Raw genomic sequence first — 21,201 nt, forward strand, 5'->3', positions numbered from 1 at the left:
GACCTAAATGTAAGGCCAGACACTATCAAACTCTTAGAGGAAAAGACAGGCAGAACACTCTGTGACATAAATCACAGCAAGATTCTTTTTGACCCACCTCCTAGAGAAATGGAAATAAAAACAAAAATAAACAAATGGGACCTAATGAAAGTTAAAAGCTTTTGCACAGCAAAGGAAACCATAAACAAGGTGAAAATACAACCCTCAGAATGGGAGAAAATATTTGCAAACGAAGCAACTGACAGAGGATTAATCTCCAAAATATAGAAGCAGCTCATGCAGCTCAATATCAAAAAAACAAACAACACAACCCAAAAATGGGCAGAAGACCTAAATAGACAATTCTCCAAAAAAGATATACAGATTGCTAACAAACACATGAAAGGATGCTCAACATCACTAATCATTAGAGAAATGCAAATCAAAACTACAATGAGGTATCACCTCACACAGTTCAGAATGGCCATCATCAGAAAATCTACAAATAATAAATGCTGGAGAGGGTGTGGAGAAAAGGGAACCCTCTTGCAATGTTGGTGGGAATGTAAATTGATACAGCCACTCTGGAGAACAGTATGGAGGTTCCTTAAAATACTAAAAATAGAACTACCATATAACTCAGCAATCCCACTGCTGGGCATATACCCTGAGAAAACCATAATTCAAAAAGAGACATGTACCACAATGTTCACTGCAGCTCTATTTACAATAGCCAGAACATGGAAGCAACCTAAGTGTCCATCGACAGATGAATGGGTGAAGAAGATGTGGCACAGATATACAATGGAATGTTCCTCAGCCGTAAAAAGAAACAAAATTGAACTATCTCTAGTGAGGTGGATGGACCTAGAGTCTCTCATACATAGTGAAGTAAGTGAGAAAGAGAAAAAACAAATACCATATGCTAACACATATATATGGAATCTAAAAAAAAAAATGTCATGAAGAACCTAGGGGTAAGACAGGAATAAAGATGCAGACATAGAGAATGGACTTGAGGACACAGGGAGGGGCAAGGGTAATCTGGGACAAAGTGAGAGAGTAGAGTTGACATATATACACTACCAAATGTAAAACAGATAGCTAGTGGAAAGCAGCTGCATAGCACAGGGAAATCAGCTCGGTGCTTTGTGACCACCTGGGGGTGGAATAGCGACGGTGGGAGGGAGATGCAAGAGGGAGGGGATATGGTGATATATGTATATGTATAGCTGATTCACTGTTATACAGCAGAAACTAACACAACATTGTAAAGCAATTATATGCCAATAAAGATGTTAAAAAATTATTAAAGTATATTAATGCATATGCACCATGATCAAGCAATCCAGTACTGGAGAATTTATTGTCTGAATATATATGTACATGTGAAAATACTGTATTCAATATTATTTTTACAATACTGTAATAGCAAAAATTTCCCAAACATCATTATGACTGGTTAAATAAGCAATAGTATAGTACATCAATTGAAAGAATACTATGAAGCTAAAAAAATGAGGAAGCTATGTATAGATACGAAAATATTTCTACAATATATTAATTAAAAATTTAGGTATGAAATTCGGCATAAATATAATAACGTTGGGGTTAGAGTTAAATATGAATGTGTATTCATATTTGCTTATATAAAGATACACTGGAGGGACATATTAAACATGAAAAATAGAGGTTATATTGGTCGGGAGGGCTATATGAGTTAGGGACAGGGTGAAAGGAATAAGTTATTGCTAATTTTTAAATATTTTTTTTAGATTTTTCAACTAAATGAATTTATTACCATCTCAAAAGATTAAATTTAAATATCTTTTCTTTTTACTAAATTCTGTGAATAGGATTTACAGATTAATTTGGGAAAAAATTATCCTTACTATAATGAGCCTTCCTATGCATAAAGAGTATTTTCTTTCATTCTACTCAAGTTTTCATACCTACCTATGTTTTCAAAATTTTCTTTGTGTCAATCTTAAACATTTTTTAATACTTTTATTACTAAATATTTTATTATTATGGGTTGTGTTATAAACTGTACTTTTTTCTATATTTTCTAAAGGATTGTTTTTTGCATAGAGAGACTGTCTTCGTCTGTTTGAGTTGCTATAAGAGAATACCATAGACTAGGAGGCTTATAAATAATAGAAACTTATTTCTAACAATTCTAGAATTTGGAAAGCCCAAGATCAAGGCATCACAAGATTCAGTTTTCGTTGAAAGCTTCCTGGGTCATAAACAGTCATCTGCGCACTATGTCCTCAAATGGTAGAAGGGGTGAGGGAGCTCTCTTGGGTCTTTTATAAGGGCATTAATCCTATTCGTGAATGCTTCACCCTTATGACCTAAGCACTTCCCAAAGACCCATCTCAAAATAGCGTCACATTGGGGATTATGTTTCAATGTATAAATTCTGAAAGGACATAAACATTCAGTCTAAAACAGAGGTTGTTGATTTTATTATATTAATTTCATACTCAGACATCTTTCTGAATTGTTATTTTTTTAAATACTTTTACAGTTTAACTTTTTGGATTCTTTCCTCTTGCTCATTTACATCAATTTGAACTCTGAAACAGTGAGCATTAAATTGTAGCATTAAATTGTCGCAGCAAGCATTAATTGCTTTGTTCATGACTTTTATGGGGAATGTTTCTTATGTTTCACACACACACGCAAATATACACACACACACACGGTCATTTAATGAGATTTTATAGCAAAGAGAAACAATATTTTGGAGATGTGTGGTCAGGACATGATAGACCAGGTATTGAAAAACTACATCCATAGACCAAATCCAGCTTGCTGCCTGTTTTTATAAAGTTTTATTGAGACACAGTCACATTCCCTTATGTACTGTGCATGGCTGCTTTCACTGAAAATATTCACTATCTGCTTCTTTACAGAAAAAAATTTCCATCTCCAGGGCTAGACTATCTTTCAGTAACAATTACAAAATATTAGCTGCTTAACATAGAAAAAGTTTATTTTTCTTGCTTAAACTGCCTGTCCAACATATGGTTGGTGGACTCAATAACCTGTAGCTGCACTGTCTAGAACACACACTCTTCTGGTGACATGTATCACTTCCTCTCATGTCCTATTGGCCAGAACACATTACATGGTACTATAATTGGAACTATAAGAATTAGAAAATGGAAGAGACTCCTAGTTTTGCTCTTGGGGTTTACAGTTTAATAAAGAAGAAATAAGGGAAAAGACAAGTAATCAGCTAAAATCCAAGTTCCATCAAAAGAAGCAAAGTTCTTAAAGGAGGCGAAAGCAGGAAGGAAGTAATCAAGCTCTTTCAGAATATGATCAAAAGCTTTGAACAGGAGTAGCACTCAAGACCTTCTAAATGAAGATATGGAGTGGGGGTATTTAAAAAGAAGGGGCACTGTGAATAAAGACCAGAGGCCAAAGTACTAGAGGTGCTTAGGAAACAGCAGAGTCTAGTTTGATTAAAATATATGGAATATTTAGAAGAAGAATGGGCATTATGGCTGGAATGACAGACTGGGGCCATATTGGGAGGATCTTGAATGTATTGGGTATGAAGTCTTTTGCCAACAGGTGTAGAGGTGTAGACTCTTCAGTCTCAATGGTTTAGCCCACCATTGCATCCTCAGCACTAAGAAGATCTGTTGGCACATGCAGGTGTTCAATAAATATTTATTAACTAAATGAAAGAATAAGTAAATGCTTTCCTAATATTCTCTTTGTTATTTTAGAATTTGCTGATAATGCACAATAAAGAAAATGTATCAGTGAAGATTGATAATGCTGCTCACTCTCTGATCTTATAAAGAACATCTTCAATAAACAATCTAGGCATATTGGCCTTCTACAAATAAATAAGGCTCAAAGTAATTATTTTCTCCATCTTCCTGCTTTCAACCAAGTTTCATCCATTAATTTCATAGCACCCGCCCCCAATTCCTTTTTCCCTCAACTCTTGGCTCCACTTCTCCCAACCAGACAAGATCTCATCCCATTAATCCTAGTGACTTCCTACAAGTACTCAAATTCTTTACCTTAAAGTTACTTTTTCCAATAGGAAATTCTAAATTAAGAATCACTTTAAATAAATGAAAAAAATGCTTTCTTATAGCATAGACCAAAATCAATTCCAGATGGATTAAAGAGTAAACTGCTTAAAAAATTCAACTCATAGAAAAAAATGGAATCAGATAACTATCAAACAACTGAAGAGAGAAGGCCCTTGTAAGCTTAGAAGCAATAGAAGATATTTTAGGAGGGAAAAGTCAACAGGCTTACTACTAAATCCTAACTGCCTATAAATGAATAAAAAACAAATAAACAAATACATTAAAAGAAGTCACAGACCAAAGAAATTACTTGTAACATATATAATATACAAATGGATAATATCTTTAAAGTAAAAAAAGAACAAATTATTGAGAGTTATCAAGATCTCTGAATGGGCAAAGGAAAGACAATTTAAGATAGAAAACAATTAGAAAGGTGGTCAGTCTTACTAGACCACCAAATTAAAAATAAATTAAGATACCCCTTTACTGAAAAAATGATCAAAAATATATAAAATCCAATGCTGGAGAGATATAGTAATAGTTGCACTTTTATCTATAGCTATGTTCGTAATTGGTGCAGCTCTTTAGGAAAGCAATTTGGCAATATGTATGAAGAAAAATGTAAATGTAGTTACTTTTTGATCCAGTAATTTTACTTCTGGGAACCTGTCCTAAGGAAACAATCCAAAATATATTAAAAAATTCATTTACCAAGATGTTCATCACAGTATTATTTGTAATTATGAAAAAATTAAAACTATCCAAATTTCCAATAAAGGGATAGTAAAGTAAATCACAATGCATCATTTGAGAAATTTTATGTGGCCATTAAAATATAGTTAAAAAGAAACTAAATAGGAAAGTGTTTATTCTATAATTACAAGAAATATTCAAAACATCAAGTAGAGTACAATATCCAATTAACAAGAGTTGTCATTTAAATGGTAAAATGATAGTGTTAACCCTCTATGCCCCCTTAGACAAATCTTTGGTTATGAGAGTTTCCCACATAGAATATCCTAATGATCAATTCCTTTCTTAGTGAAGACATGGGAGGGAACTGCAGTTCATGTCTCATTGTGCCACTCTTAGTTTGTTTTAAAGCACTATCCATCCTGCTCATCCTGAAATTCTCCCTCTCCACTGCTGTATAAACCATTCTCTTACTTCTGAGCTATTGATCCATGTGAAGAAATCTTAGTGCTAGTGTGTCTTTCTGTCAAGCTTGGACCCTACCTGGCCTCAGTGAGGTGTGGAGAGACAATAAGTTTAGGATAGGAAAGGAACTGGAGGGTCTCTCACCACAATGATTAGCTTCTCATAACACCCCTTCTACAGAGGAAAGAAGGCTAATGTCTGCTCCCCAGATTATCCTAAGTATTAGGAAAGTAACTGTGGCATGTCACCTATGTAGTCAATTACACGCTAAACTGTACAAAGACTAAGCAAGTTAGACCATCTTTGCCCTTTCCTAAGTAGGAGTACACTCTCAGTAGCATGTCTATGGTATAGTTATATTGCTGTATAATCATTTTTAATATGAACTAGAATAAATAATTTAACTAACTAAGCTTCAAGTGCTTAACTTGGGCTTGGCCCTAGGTGCTCAACATGTATTAACTCATTGAATATTCACAATAGCTCCACGAGGTATGTGCTATTATCATCCTCATTTTACAGATGGGAAAACTCAGGTACAAAGATGTACCCAAGGTCACTCAGCTAGTAAATGATGAAGTCAGGAATAGAACCCAGGCAGTATGGCCCCAAAGCCTGTATTCTTTTTTTTTTTTTTTTTTTTTAAGTTTATTTATTTATTTTTTTAATTAGTTTCTGCTTTATAACAAAGTGAATCAGTCATACATATACATCTGTTCCCACATCCCTTCCCTCATGCATCTCCCTCCCTCCCACCCTCCCCATCCCACCCCTCCAGGCGGTCACAAAGCACCGAGCTGATCTCCCTGTGCTCTGCGGCTGCTTCCCACTATCTATCTACCTTACGTTTGGTAGTGTATACACGTCCATGCCTCTCTTTCGCCTTGTCACAGCCCACCCTTCCCCCTCCCCATATCCTCAAGTCCATTCTCAAGTAGGTCTGCGTCTTCATTCCCGTTTTGCCCCTAGGTTCTTCATGACATTTTTTTTTTAAATTCCGTATATATGTGTTAGCATACGGTATTTGTCTTTCTCTTTCTGACTAACTTCACTCTGTATGACAGACTCTAGGTCTATCCACCTCATTACAAATAGCTCAGTTTCGTTTCTTTTTATGGCTGAGTAATATTCCATTGTATATATGTGCCACATCTTCTTTATCCATTCATCCGATGATGGACACTTAGGTTGTTTCCAGCTCCGGGCTATTGTGAATAGAGCTGCAATGAACATTTTGGTACATGTCTCTTTTGGAATTATGGTTTTCTCAGGGTATATGCCCAGTAGTGGGATTGCTGGGTCATATGGTAGTTCTATTTGTAGTTTTTTAAGGAACCTCCATACCGTTCTCCATAGTGGCTGTACCAATTCACATTCCCACCAGCAGTGCAAGAGTGTTCCCTTTTCTCCACACCCTCTCCAGCATTTATTGTTTCTAGATTTCTCTTTTTTTTTTTTTAATTAGTTTCTGCTTTATAACAAAGTGAATCAGTCATACATATACATCTGTTCCCACATCCCTTCCCTCATGCATCTCCCTCCCTCCCACCCTCCCCATCCCACCCCTCCAGGCGGTCACAAAGCACCGAGCTGATCTCCCTGTGCTCTGCGGCTGCTTCCCACTATCTATCTACCTTACGTTTGGTAGTGTATATATGTCCATGCCTCTCTTTCGCTTTGTCACAGCTTACCCTTCCCCCTCCCCATATCCTCAAGTCCATTCTCAAGTAGGTCTGTGTCTTTATTCTCGTTTTGCCCCTAGGTTCTTCATGACATTTTTTTTTTAAATTCCGTATATATGTGTTAGCATACGGTATTTGTCTTTCTCTTTCTGACTAACTTCACTCTGTATGACAGACTCTAGGTCTATCCACCTCATTACAAATAGCTCAGTTTCGTTTCTTTTTATGGCTGAGTAATATTCCATTGTATATATGTGCCACATCTTCTTTATCCATTCATCCGATGATGGACACTTAGGTTGTTTCCAGCTCCGGGCTATTGTGAATAGAGCTGCAATGAACATTTTGGTACATGTCTCTTTTGGAATTATGGTTTTCTCAGGGTATATGCCCAGTAGTGGGATTGCTGGGTCATATGGTAGTTCTATTTGTAGTTTTTTAAGGAACCTCCATACCGTTCTCCATAGTGGCTGTACCAATTCACATTCCCACCAGCAGTGCAAGAGTGTTCCCTTTTCTCCACACCCTCTCCAGCATTTATTGTTTCTAGATTCCTTGATGATGGCCATTCTGACTGGTGTGAGATGATATCTCATTGTAGTTTTGATTTGCATTTCTCTAATGATTAATGATGTTGAGCATTCTTTCATGTGTTTGTTGGCAGTCTGTATATCTTCTTTGGAGAAATGCCTATTTAAGTCTTCTGCCCATTTTTGGATTGGGTTGTCTGTTTTTTTGCTATTGAGCTGCATGAGCTGTTTATAAATTTTGGAGATTAATCCTTTGTCAGTTGCTTCATTTGCAAATATTTTCTCCCATTCTGAGGGTTGTCTTTTGGTCTTCTTTATGGTTTCCTTTGCTGTGCAAAAGCTTTGAAGTTTCATTAGGTCCCATTTGTTTATCTTTGTTTTTATTTCCATTTCTCTAGGAGGTGGGTCCAAAAGGATCTTGCTGTGATTTATGTCATAGAGTGTTCTACCTATGTTTTCCTCTAAGAGTTGGATAGTTTCTGGCCTTACATTTAAGTCTTTAATCCATTTTGAGCTTATTTTTGTGTATGGTGCTAGGGAATGATCTAATCTCAAACTTTTACATGTCCCTGTCCAGTTTTCCCAGCACCACTTATTGAAGAGGCTGTCCTTTCTCCACTGTACATTCCTGCCTCCTTTATCAAAGATAAGTTGGCCATATGTGCGTGGGTTTATCTCTGGGCTTTCTATCCTGATCCACTGATCTATCTTTCTGTTTTTATGCCAGTACCAGACTGTCTTAATTACTGTAGCTTTGTAGTATAGTCTGAAGTCAGGGAGCCTGATTCCTCCAGCTCCGTTTTTCGTTCTCAAGATTGCTTTAGCTATTCGGGGCCTTTTGTTTTTCCAAACAAATTTTGAAATTTTTTGTTCTAGTTCTGTGAAAAATGCCATTGGTAGTTTGATAGGGATTGCATTGAATCTGTAGATTGCTTTCGGTAGTAGAGTCATTTTCACAATATTGATTCTTCCAATCCAGGAGCATGGTATATCTCTCCATCTATTTGTATCATCTTTAATTTCTTTCATCAGTGTCTTATAGTTTTCTGCATACAGGTCTTTTGTCTCCTTAGGTAGGTTTATTCCTAGATATTTTATTCTTTTTGTTGCGATGGTAAATGGGAGTGTTTTCTTGATTTCATTTTCAGATTTTTCATCATTAGTGTACAGGAATGCCAGAGATTTCTGTACATTAATTTTATATCCTGCTACTTTACCAAATTCATTGATTAGCTCTAGTAGTTTTTCGGTAGCATCTTTAGGATTCTCTATGTATAGTATCATGTCATCTGCAAACAGTGACAGCTTTACTTCTTCTTTTCCAATTTGGATTCCTTTTATTTCCTTTTCTTCTCTGATTGCTGTGGCTAAAACTTCCAAAACTATGTTGAATAAGAGTGGTGAGAGTGGGCAGCCTTGTCTTGTTCCTGATCTTAGTGGAAATGGTTTCAGTTTTTCACCATTGAGGACAATGTTGGCTGTGGGTTTGTCATATATGGCCTTTATTATGTTGAGGAAAGATCCCTCTATACCTACTTTCTGCAGGGTTTTTATCATAAATGGGTGTTGAATTTTGTCGAAAGCTTTCTCTGCATCTATTGAGATGATCATATGGTTTTTCTCCTTCAACTTGTTAATATGGTGTATTACATTGATTGATTTGCGTATATTGAAGAATCCTTGCATTCCTGGGATAAACCCCACTTGATCATGGTGTATGATCCTTTTAATGTGCTCTTGGATTCTGTTTGCTAGTATTTTGTTGAGGATTTTTGCATCTATGTTCATCAGTGATATTGGCCTGTAGTTTTCTTTCTTTGTGACATCCTTGCCTGGTTTTGGTATCAAGGTGATGTCGGCCTCGTAGAATGAGTTTGGGAGTGTTCCTCCCTCTGCTATATTTTGGAAGAGTTTGAGAAGGATAGGTGTTAGCTCTTCTCTAAATGTTTGATAGAATTCACCTGTGAAGCCATCTGGTCCTGGGCTTTTGTTTGATGGAAGATTTTTAATCACAGTTTCAATTTCAGTGCTTGTGATTGGTCTATTCATATTTTCTATTTCTTCCTGAGTCAGTCTTGGCAGGTTGTGCATTTCTAAGAATGTGTCCATTTCTTCCAGGTTGTCCATTTTATTGGAATAGAGTTGCTTATAGTAATCTCTCATAATCTTTTGTATTTCTGCAGTGTCAGTTGTTACTTCTCCTTTTTCATTTCTAATTCTATTGATTTGAGTCTTCTCCCTTTTTTTCTTGATGAGTCTGGCTAATGGTTTGTCAATTTTGTTTATCTTCTCAAAGAACCAGCTTTTAGTTTGGTTGATCTTTGCTATCGTTTCCTTCATTTCTTTTTCATTTATTTCTGATCTGATCTTTATGATTTCTTTCCTTCTGCTAGCTTTGGGGTATTTTTGTTCTTCTTTCTCTAATTGCTTTAGGTGCAGGGTCAGGTTGTTTACTCGAAATGCTTCCTGTTTCTTAAGGTGGGATTGTATTGCTATAAACTTCCCCCTTAGAACTGCTTTTGCTGCGTCCCATAGGTTTTGGGTCGTCGTGTCTCCATTGTCATTTGTTTCTAGGTATTTTTTAATTTCCTCTTTGATTTCTTCAGTGATCACTTCGTTATTGAGTAGTGTATTGTTTAGCCTCCATGTGTTTGTATTTTTTACACATCTTTTCCTGTAATTGATGTCTAGTCTCATAGCATTGTGGTCGGAGAAGATACTTGATACAATTTCAATTTTCTTAAAATTACCGAGGCTTGATTTGTGACCCAAGATATGATCTATCCTGGAGAATGTTCCATGAGCACTTGAGAAAAATGTGTATTCTGTTGTTTTTGGATGGAATGTCCTATAAATATCAACTAAGTCCATCTCGTTTAATGTATCATTTAAAGCTTGTGTTTCCTTATTTATTTTCATTTTGGATGATCTGTCCATTGGTGAAAGTGGGGTGTTAAAGTCCCCTACTATGAGTGTGTTACTGTCGATTTCCCCTTTTATGGCTGTTAGTATTTGCCTTATGTATTGAGGTGCTCCTATGTTGGGTGCATAAATATTTACAATTGTTATATCTTCTTCTTGGATCGATCCCTTTATCGTTATGTAGTGTCCTTCCTTGTCTCTTCTAATAGTCTTTATTTTAAAGTCTATTTTGTCTGATATAAGAATTGCTACTCCAGCTTTCTTTTGATTTCCATTTGCATGGAATATCTTTTTCCATCCCTTTACTTTCAATCTGTATGTGTCTCTAGGTCTGAAGTGGGTCTCTTGTAGACAGCATATATATGGGTCTTGTTTTTGTATCCATTCAGCCACTCTGTGTCTTTTGGTGGGAGCATTTAGTCCATTTACATTTAAGGTAATTATTGATATGTATGTTCCTATTCCCATTTCCTTAATTGCTTTGGGTTCGTTATTGTAGGTATATTCCTTCTGTTGTGTTTCTTGCCTAGAGAAGTTCCTTTAGCATTTGTTGTAAAGCTGGTTTGGTGGTGCTGAACTCTCTCAGCTTTTGCTTGTCTGTAAAGGTTTTAATTTCTCCATCAAATCTGAATGAGATCCTTGCTGGATAGAGTAATCTAGGTTGCAGGTTTCTCTCCTTCATCACTTTAATTATGTCCTGCCACTCCCTTCTGGCTTGTAGGGTTTCTGCTGAGAGATCAGCTGTTAACCTTATGGGGATTCCCTTGTGTGTTATTTGTTGTTTTTGCCTTGCTGCTTTTAATATGATTTCTTTGTGTTTAATTTTTGACAGTTTGATTAATATGTGTCTTGGTGTATTTCTCCTTGGATTTATTCTGTATGGGACTCTCTGTGCCTCCTGGACTTGATTAACTATTTCCTTTCCCAAATTAGGGAAGTTTTCAACTATAATCTCTTCAAATATTTTCTCAGTCCCTTTCTTTTTCTCTTCTTCTTCTGGAACCCCTATAATTCGAATGTTGGTGCGTTTAATGTTGTCCCAGAGATCTCTGAGACTCTCCTCTGTTCTTTTCATTCTTTTTTCTTTATTTTGCTCTGCATCAGTTATTTCCACTATTTTATCTTCCACCTCACTTATCCGTTCTTCTGCCTCAGTTATTCTGCTATTGATCCCATCTAGAGTATTTTTCATTTCATTTATTGTGTTTTTAATCGATGCTTGATTCATCTTTAGTTCTTCTAGGTCCTTGTTAACTGTTTCTTGCATGTTGTCTATTCTATTTCCAAGATTATGGATCATGGAAATAGAATCTTGGATCAGCTTTACTATCATTATTCTGAATTCTTTTTCAGGTAGACTGCCTATTACCTCTTCATTTGTTAGGTCTGGTAGGTGTTTATCTTGCTCCTTCACCTGCTGTGTGTTTTTCTGCCTTCTCATTTTGCTTATGTTACTGTGTTTGGGGTCTCCTTTTTGCCGGCTGCAGATTCGTAGTTCCCGTTGTTTTTGGTGTCTGACCCCAGTGGCTAAGGTTGTTTCAGTAGGTTGTGTAGGCTTCCTGGTGGGGGGGACTAATTCCTGTGCTCTGGTGGTTGAGGCTCGATCTTGTCTTTCTGGTGGACAGGTCCACGTCTGGTGGTGTGTTTTGGGGTGCCTATGGCCTTATTATGTTTTTAGGTAGCCTCTCTGCTAATGGGTGGGGTTGTGTTCCTGCCTTGCTAGTTGCTTGGCATAGGGTGACCTGCACTGTAGCTTGCTGGTCGTTGACTGAAGCTGGGTGCTGGTGTTGGGATGGAGATCTCTGGGAGATTTTCGCTGCTTGATATTATGTGGAGCTGGGAGGTCTGTTGTGGACCCGTGTCCTGAAGTTGGCTCTCCCACTTCAGAGGCACAGCACTGGCTCCTGGCTGCAGCACCAAGAGCCTTTCATCCACCCGGCTCAGAGTAACAGGGAGAAAAAGTAGAAAGAAAGAATTAGTAGAAGAAAGAAAGAGAGAGGGAAAGAAAGGAAGAAGGGAAGAAAGGAAGGAAGGAAGGAAGGAAGGAAGAAAGAAAGGAGGGAGGGAGGGAGGGAGGAAGGATGGAAAGAAAGAAGGAAAGAAAGGAGGGAGGGAGGGAGAAAGGAAAGGAAGAAAGACAGGAGGGAGGGAGGAAGGAAAGAAAAAGAAAGTGGAAAGAAGAAGGGTGGGAGGGAGGAAAGAAAAAGAAAGAAGGAAAGGAGGAGCGGAGGGAGGGAGGGAGGAAGGGAGAGTAGGAAAAAAAGAAAGAGCAGGTAAAGTAAAATAGAATAAAGTATGAAATATAGTAGCGTTATTAAAATTAGAAAGTAATTATTGAAAAAAAAAAAAAAAAAACGGACCGATAGAACCCTGAGACATATGGTGGAAGCAAAGCTATACAGAGAGAATCTTACACAGAAGATTACACATACACATTCACAAAAAGAGAGCAGGGGGAAAAATCAAAAATCTTGCTCTCCAAGTCCACCTCCTCAATTTGGGATAATTCGTTGTAAAAAGAGGAAAAGGGCGAGAAGTCTGAAATCTTGCTCTCTAAGTCCACCTCCTTAATTTGGAATAATTCGTTGTAAAAAGAGGAAAAGGGGGGAAAGTCTTAAATCTTGTCCTCAAAGTCCACTTCCTCAATTTGGGATGATTCGCTGTCCATTCATGCACTCCACAGACGCAGGGCACATCAAATGGACCGTGGAGCTTTAATCCGCTGCCTCCGAGGCTGCACAGAGAGATTTCCCTGCCTCTGCTCTCACAGCTCCCGGGTCTCAGCCTTGGACCTGGCCCCGCCTCTGCGCGTAGGTCGCCGGAGGGCGTCCGTTCTTCGCTCAGACAGGACGGGTTTAAAGGAGCCGCTGATTCGGGGGCTCTGGCTCACTCAGGCAGAGGGGAGGGAGGGGCGCGCAGTGTGGGGCGGGCCTGCGGCGGCAGAGGCCGGCGTGACGTTGCAGCAGCCCGTGGCGCTCCGTGCGCTTTCCCGGGAAAGCCGTCCCCGGGTCTCGGGGACCCCAGCAGTGGCGGGGTGCACAGGCCCCCCGGAAGGCGGGGCGGACAGTGACCCGCGCTCGCACACAGGCCTCGCGGCGGCGGCGGCAGCAGCGGCGGCGGCGGCGGCGGGCCGCGGCAAAGCCTGTATTCTTAACCATTGTTTTATAAAGGCCTCTGACAATCCAGTTTCTATTACTTAATTCATTTTGATACTCATTTATTAGGCTTTTGAATGCTAATCATTGACAGTGAAGAAAACCATGAATTCCACTTGTATTTTCTTAATCCTCCTCATTGGAAGAGGTATCTGTTATGGATTGAATTATGTCCTCCAAAAATTCATATCTTAAAGTCCTAACCCCCAATAACTCAGAATGTGACCTTTTTTGGATGTTGGATCTTTACAGAGGTAATAAAGTTAAAATGAGGTCATTAGGGTGTGCTGTAATCCAATATGACTATTGTCCTTATAAAAGGGGGAAATGTGGAGACAGGCACACAGGGAGGATGCCATATGAAGATGAAGGCAGAGATGGGGCAGTGCTTCTACAAACCAAGGAACAATAGAGATTGCCAGCAAATTACCAAAATGTAGGAGAAAGACATAGAAATAATTCTCTCTCATATTTCTCAGAGTGAACTACCTCTGTCAACATCTTGATCTTGGACTTCCAGTTTGAGACACTTTGTTATTGGATCCCTAGCAAACTAATACAGTACCTTTCCCATTTTTGTTATCATTGTCTATCTACATAATGAAAATTATTTTTTTCAAACCAAATAGCTGAGGAAATGGATGTAGGAGTCAAATGAAGAGTAGAGATTTGGGATAGAATGATTTAGAACAGTACTTTAAAAACTGCATTTCATGAAACCTTGCAATTCCAAATACAGGTATCCCCCGCTTTTCAAAAGTTCACTTTACACCAATTTGCTTTTATGAAAGACCTACATTAGTGCCTGTACATTAGTACATGAGTGACCAAAAGAAATCAAAGAGAAGTTTTGCTTTAATTTAGAAAGGCAAAAAGCAAAAATAGTGTTCAGTGTTTGTTTCACAGGAGCATGTGCCCCTAGCAGTGAGAGTGGCACTGCCAAGCTCCTTCCCTGGAAACTACACTCAGCATCTCAGCATCAAGTCGCCATAGCTTTGAACTGTGTCTGTGAGCATCTGTGCTTCCTCTCAATTTATTTTGTGCATCCACTAGCAAGATATGTTCTAAGGTCATTGCTTCTTTGCTTTATGCCATTTTGGCTTATGAAAGGCTTCCTAGGAACACTCTACTTTCAGATAGTGGGGGAAACAGTAGTTACCTGAGGAGCTTCCATGAGGTCAAAGGAGGTGAAGAGAGGAGGGTTCTGGAAAACTGTTACCTTCACACACCCCCAACTTTAATAAAAGCCAGTCTACTTTTCTCTGTTGCACAATTTGTGTTCAAACTAAGATGTTGTTCAAAAAAAATTTTCCATTGCATTTTAAAGGTCAAGAATTCCTATTTAAAAGCAAAACTTGTTTAATTTCTTCACTCAATACAATTTTACTGAGCCACTACTATGTGCCAGGCAATGTTTTATACCCCATGGACCAAATTTATTGCCCCCAGGAACTCTGTGTTTTAAAAAATACCAGGATACAAGATTAACAGACAGAAATCTGTTGAAATTCTTTACACTAACAATGAAATATCAGGTAAGGAAAGTAAAAAAATCAATCTCTTTTGAAATCACATCCAAAAAAAATTAGGAATAAACCTGACCAATGAGGTGAAAGACTTATATGCTGAGAACTATAAAACATTCAAAAAAATGGAGAGATATCCCTTGCTCTTGGATTGAAAGAATTAATATTGTTAAAATGGCCATACTACCCAAAGCAATCTACAGATTTAATGTGATCCCTATCAAATTACCCATGACATTTTTCACAGAACTAGAACAAATAACCCTAAAATTTGTGTGGAACCACAAAACACCCAGAATTGCCAAAGCAATCCTGAGGAAAAAGAACAAAGCTGGAGGCAGAATCTCCCAGACTTCAGAGAATACTACAAAGCTATAGTAATCAAAAAAGCATGGTATTGGCACAAAAACAGACATATGGATCAATGGAACAGAATAGAGAGTCCAGAAATAAACCCACACACCTATGGTCAATTAATCTTTGACAAAGGAGGCAAGACTATACAATGGAGAAAAGACAGTCTCTCCAGCAAGTGTGCTGGGAAAGCTGGACAGCCACATGTAAATCAGTGAAGTTAGAACACTCTCTCACACCATGTACAAAAATACACTCAAAATGCTTAAAGGCTTAAATATTGGACATGACACCATAAAACTCCTGGAAGAGAACATAAGCAAAACATTCTCTGACATAAATCACACCAATGTTTTCTTAAGTCAGTCTCCCAAGGCAATAGAAATAAAAGCAAAAATAAATAGGATCTAATCAAACTTATAAGCTTCTGCACAGCAAAGGAAACCATAAATAAAACAAAAAGACAACCTATGGACTGGAAGAAAATATTTGCAAATGATGCAACTGACAAGGGCTTAATTTCCAAAATACACAAATAGCTCACACAACTCAATAACAAAAAACCCCCAAGCAACCCAATCAAAAAATGGACAGAAGACCTAAAGAGACATTTCTCCAAAGAAGACATCCAAATAGGCAGATGAAAAGATGCTCAACACTGCTAATTATTAGAAAAATGCAAATCAAGGCTCCAATGAGGTATCACCTCACACCAGTCAGAATGGCCATCATCAAAAAGTTTACAAATAACAAATGCTGGAGAGGATGTGGAGAACAGGGAACCCTCCTACACTGTTGGTGGGAATGTAAATTGATGCAGCCACTATGGAAAACAGTATGGAGGTTCCTTAAAAAACTAAAAATAGAGTTACCATATGATCCAGCAGTCCAATTCCTGGGCATATATCCAGAGAAAACTCTAATTAGAAAAGATACATGTACCTCAGTGTTCATAGCAGCACTATTTACAATAGCCAAGACATGGAAGCAACCTAAAGGTCCATTAACAGATGAATTGGTAAAGAAGATATGGTACATATATACAATGGAATATTACTCAGCCATAAAAAAGAATGAAATAATGTCATTTGCAGCAACAATGGATGGGCCCAGATATTATCACACTAAGTGAAGTAAGTCCACAGAGAAAGACAAATATCATATAATATCACTTACATGTGGAATCTAAAAAATGATACAAATGAACTTACTTACAAAACAGAAACAGACTCACAGACATGGCAAACAAATTTATGGTTACCAAAGAGGAAAGGGGGGAGGGGGAGGGATAAATTAGGAGTTTGGGATTAGCAGATACAAACTACTATATATAAAACAGATAAACAACAAGGTCTTACTATACAGCACAGGGAACTATATTCAAAATCTTGTAAGAAACTATAATGAAAAGGAATATTGGTTTAACCAAAAAAAATTGAAATTTTAAGTAATAGTTGACTAATGTGCTCATTTATATTAATCAAAACATGAAATAGCCAATCAAAATTTATTTAGCTTTTAAGTAAAAAATGATGTCACTTTGTATAGTCTTAATAAGTCTAAGATTTTGTTTTGTTTGAAATATTGCAAAGAGATGGTGGTTTCCATTTTTTACTTTTCAAATCCCTAAGATCTCTATTCTCTTGGCTTGGAATAATTGAGTGAGGGGTCTCAATGGAATTTAAAATATGAAGGTTTTCTATTAAATAAAGAGTAAACAGAGAAACCATAGGGATTGGCTTGTCTCCATTCTTCTCAAAAAAGCAACCAACAAGATATTTGAGCTTATAGGTCCTTTAGGAAGCTGAAGTTTGACAGTTTGGGGTTATCTATGGCCTGGAAGAAAGGAGGCTTCAAAGTATGAAATACATAATATTCTGGAACACAACTGCCACTGAGATGGTTTTCAAGTCTGCTGAAGGTTAACTTGAAGTTTGGGCATTTACTCAGCCTCAGAAACAGATGGCTCATTTTGTTGTCAAATACTTACCTAGCGGAGATGTGTGTGAGACACTGCACTAGGCAGAGGAGGCCCAGCCCAACAGTGGAGCAGGAAAGCTGTGGGAAGAACTGGTAAGGGTTGTAACCATTAAACAGGATGCAGGCATGGCTGGCCACCTCTGTTCTTTCCTGCTCCTGGCCTGCACTATCCCCACACTGTCAGGAGCTGAGGGTCCCTTTCTCTTCACTCACTGGACCAAGAAATGTTTCCTCTGAGGTTTTTTAAATTATTATTATTGTAATTCAAGAGAAAGATGATGTTTTATGTTACCACAATTGTCATTAAAACTCAATCTTTAAAGATTTGGCTTCCACATTATTGGACAAGAAACATCCAACTGTGTCTCTCCACTTTCTTTTAAATAATGCACTAGGTTCTGTGGAGAAATATGAAAAAGAGAAGCAGCTCAAGGAGTGAGACTGTGAACTCATGAGCCTGATTTTTAACAAGAGTCCCAATATTTTTATCCAAACAACTATTGTTTTCCTTCACAGAATGCACCCATAAGCTATAAACATTCTCATAACAATGCCATTGACCAAAGATGACCAAGAATTACTTTTGGAATTGCCTTCCAGAGCCTGAAACATTTTCTTTTAAACAACCTCAGAGGTGATAAATCACTTTGGGCAAGTTATTTAATTTCTTTGTCCCTAAGTTTCCTCACAGTAAAATGGTGATAATGACAGTATCTACACCTCACTGGGTCATTGTGCAGGTTAAATGAGAAAATCTACAAATAGTACTTTGCACAGTGCTTGGCACCTAGCAAGCATTCAGTAAATGCTGTTAGTATTATTAGTACTATAATTATCATTGTCACAGCTCCTGGAGGATGTGTGAGGTTTTCAAAGTGTCGAAAGTCTTTTGCAACTAAGTCTTAAATCAGATGGGTGATACAACCGGGTAACAGTTTTATGTCAGCAGCAAGCGGAGACAACAAAGCAAGAAATATCTTTTATTTTTGTAGTCTAATAAACTGGACTTTAAAAAAATGTGCCAAATAATGGCAGCACACTTAAGAAAAGCACTATCTTCCTAATGTGACTCCTCTGAAAGAAACAAACAGGCTTCTTGCAATGGAAACTTCATGGAAATGTGTGACTTCACCATCAGTCACTGCTTCCAGAGTCATGCCTGGTTCAATCTAATGGGAGTTGACAAACATAAAGATGGCATGTGCAAATTGAAATAATACGAACAAGCACATGTGCATCTGTGCGTTGTAATTCTCTCTAATTTTATCTCCTCTATGCGTTATTTGTCTCTCTGTGAGCCTTTGAGGACAAGGGAAAGGGGATTTTCTTAGAAGCTTCAAGTGTCTGTGTTCTTCATATTTATGTCATTACACGTTTAAAACGGGGCATCTAAATTGTTCACGTGGCAAAGAACATAGATAGGGTTTTTTTCTCCTCTCTTCAACTTGCTACTAGTCGCACAAGGTTCAACTCTTCAATTCTACTTTAATTCTAGAAACATTTATGGAGTGTCTGTTATGTGTGGGGCTCTGTAAATATGGTTCACGTCATCAAGGAGCTTCCTACCTGATGGGAGAGATGAGATTTTAAATCCACGTGAAACAGATAAATCATGATACCAGGCAGTACTAAAATCTTAGAAACAGATAAACGTTGTGGGATATCAGTAGAAGACTGATCTGATAAATGGTCTGGAGAAATATCATGGAAAAGTGGGGTTTAAGGGAATTTACATTCAATATTTTGTTTGCAGAGGAGGCGGGGAGTTGGGGAAGGACAGTCATCTGTTCATTCAACACCTGTGTTTGAACACCCCCCCTTGTTTGCCAAGAAGGTCTCGATGCAAAAATGAAAAAGCACCTTCCCTAACTGGTAGGAAATTTAGAATCTGGCTATATAGAAAAACATACACAAAAATAAATAACGAATAAAATGTGAAATTTGCTATGAGGTGGAAGAGTATTCAGATGATTTAAAAGAAAAGTAATTCCATATTTATGTGTCCTCAATAAAAGTCCAGAAAGATAGATACCAAACTGTTAACTGGGGTTGTCCACTTTACATATTGTGAATTGTTTGAATTATTTTTCCAATGGACATGTGCATGTATTATATGGGTTATTTTCACAAGGCACTTTGGAAAAGCCTTTGGAAAAAAAGAAGAGGGTGCTGACTTTGGGGATTTGGGGAGGTTCCAGAGGAAGAGAGCTTTTAAGTTTTGTCCTCAAGGATGGCTGGGATCATAATAATAACAATGCCAACACTTCTTGAACATATTTTGTGTGCCAGATTCTATGCTAAATGATTTATAAATATCTTATATAAGCCCCAAAACAACTCTTTTGAGGTATTTTATCCTTATTTGTAGAGCTCAAGAATCTGAGACTTGGACTTCCCTGTCAGCCCAGTGGTTAAGACTCTGCACTTCCACTGCAGGGGGCACGGGTTCCATCCCTGGCTGAGAAACTAAGATCCCACATGCCACGAGGCCAAAAAAAAAAAACCAGAATCTGAGACTTAAGGAGTTCACACATTGACAGCCAAAGTTTAAAGCCAAGTTCTCTAGCTCTAGAATCTATCCACATCACTTCACATTAAACAGCTTTGGGTGGAAATGGAGGGCATAATTCTCCAGCTTCAAGGAAGAGAATTAAATAAAAACAAGGAAGTGGAATAGCAAGATATATGTGGGGAATCCTGAGCATCTTCGTGTATGAACCATTATCCATATTAGGAACTTTTCTTTATATGGGGTAGAGTTACTCCATAAAAGGCTATTAATATTTTTAAGGCTCTTGATTAATTATATTGTTCCTACCTAGCCTCCCTGCCTCTAATATTCTACACTTAGAAGATCTCTTCCACACTAATGTCAAATAAATAATCCTAGAGCAGTTACTTTCCCAGTTAAATACATCAAAGAATCCCATAGTGTGTAGAATCCTTCCCAAATTCTTTATTATGTAGATCAAATTGCTGCAACATCTGGACCTAACCAATCTATTAAGTTCCCAACACACCTTACATTCCAAATCAGAGGTTCCAGGTCTATTTTTTAAGTCACATTGGTTAAGGATAATCTTTATTTCCTTGTTGAAGAAGAATGGAAGATCACTATCAGAACAGTATCTTTTATAGACAAATAACCAAGCATAGTAACCAATCAAGTCTTCCTATTATGAGTGCAAAATTATGCTTTCAAACCAAAATTGATTAATTTTCTCGTAAAAGGCAGAGAAGAGATAAAAATTGCAGGTGTGTCATTCAAAAGGTGCACTCCTCGTAACAAAAAGAAGTTCAAAGTCACAACATTTCCAAGAACTTTTACAACCAGCTACAAAAAAGTTGTTGGCAAAGGTTTCTCAAATTCCTGTATCAATATTGCTGATAAGGGTGCTCACAGTAATTTTTGAGATGAAAGATAAAATGAAAACATTTCTTTATGACCATTATCTTGAGTGGTGTGTATCAGTGATACATGCAGTATCTTAAATAGGTTGAATCCATTGCTTTAGGATCAAACTTTCACACAGCTTTTAGTGTTGTACGTAAAATATCAGAATTTCTTAAGACCAAACAGTGACCCAAATGGCTCATTCTCTGAGTTTGTGTCTTTTCAGCATTGGATGATTTTCTTCACTCAGCAGAAGAAGAAATCCTGGAGTATATCACTGAGAATATTTTTCAAAAATCACATCCACATTCTAACAAAGAACATGGAAAAATACAGAGGCCAATACTACCAGAGAGTGAATTTGGAATCCATTCACCCGTATCTTCCAAGTTGAGTTACTCAACATTCAATTGTCCTACTTTTGAGTGTAATAGACTCATCAACTCAACATATG

The sequence above is a fragment of the Mesoplodon bidens genome (genome assembly GCF_964165515.1).
Source record: "Mesoplodon bidens genome assembly, chromosome: 4".
NCBI lineage: Eukaryota > Metazoa > Chordata > Mammalia > Artiodactyla > Ziphiidae > Mesoplodon > Mesoplodon bidens.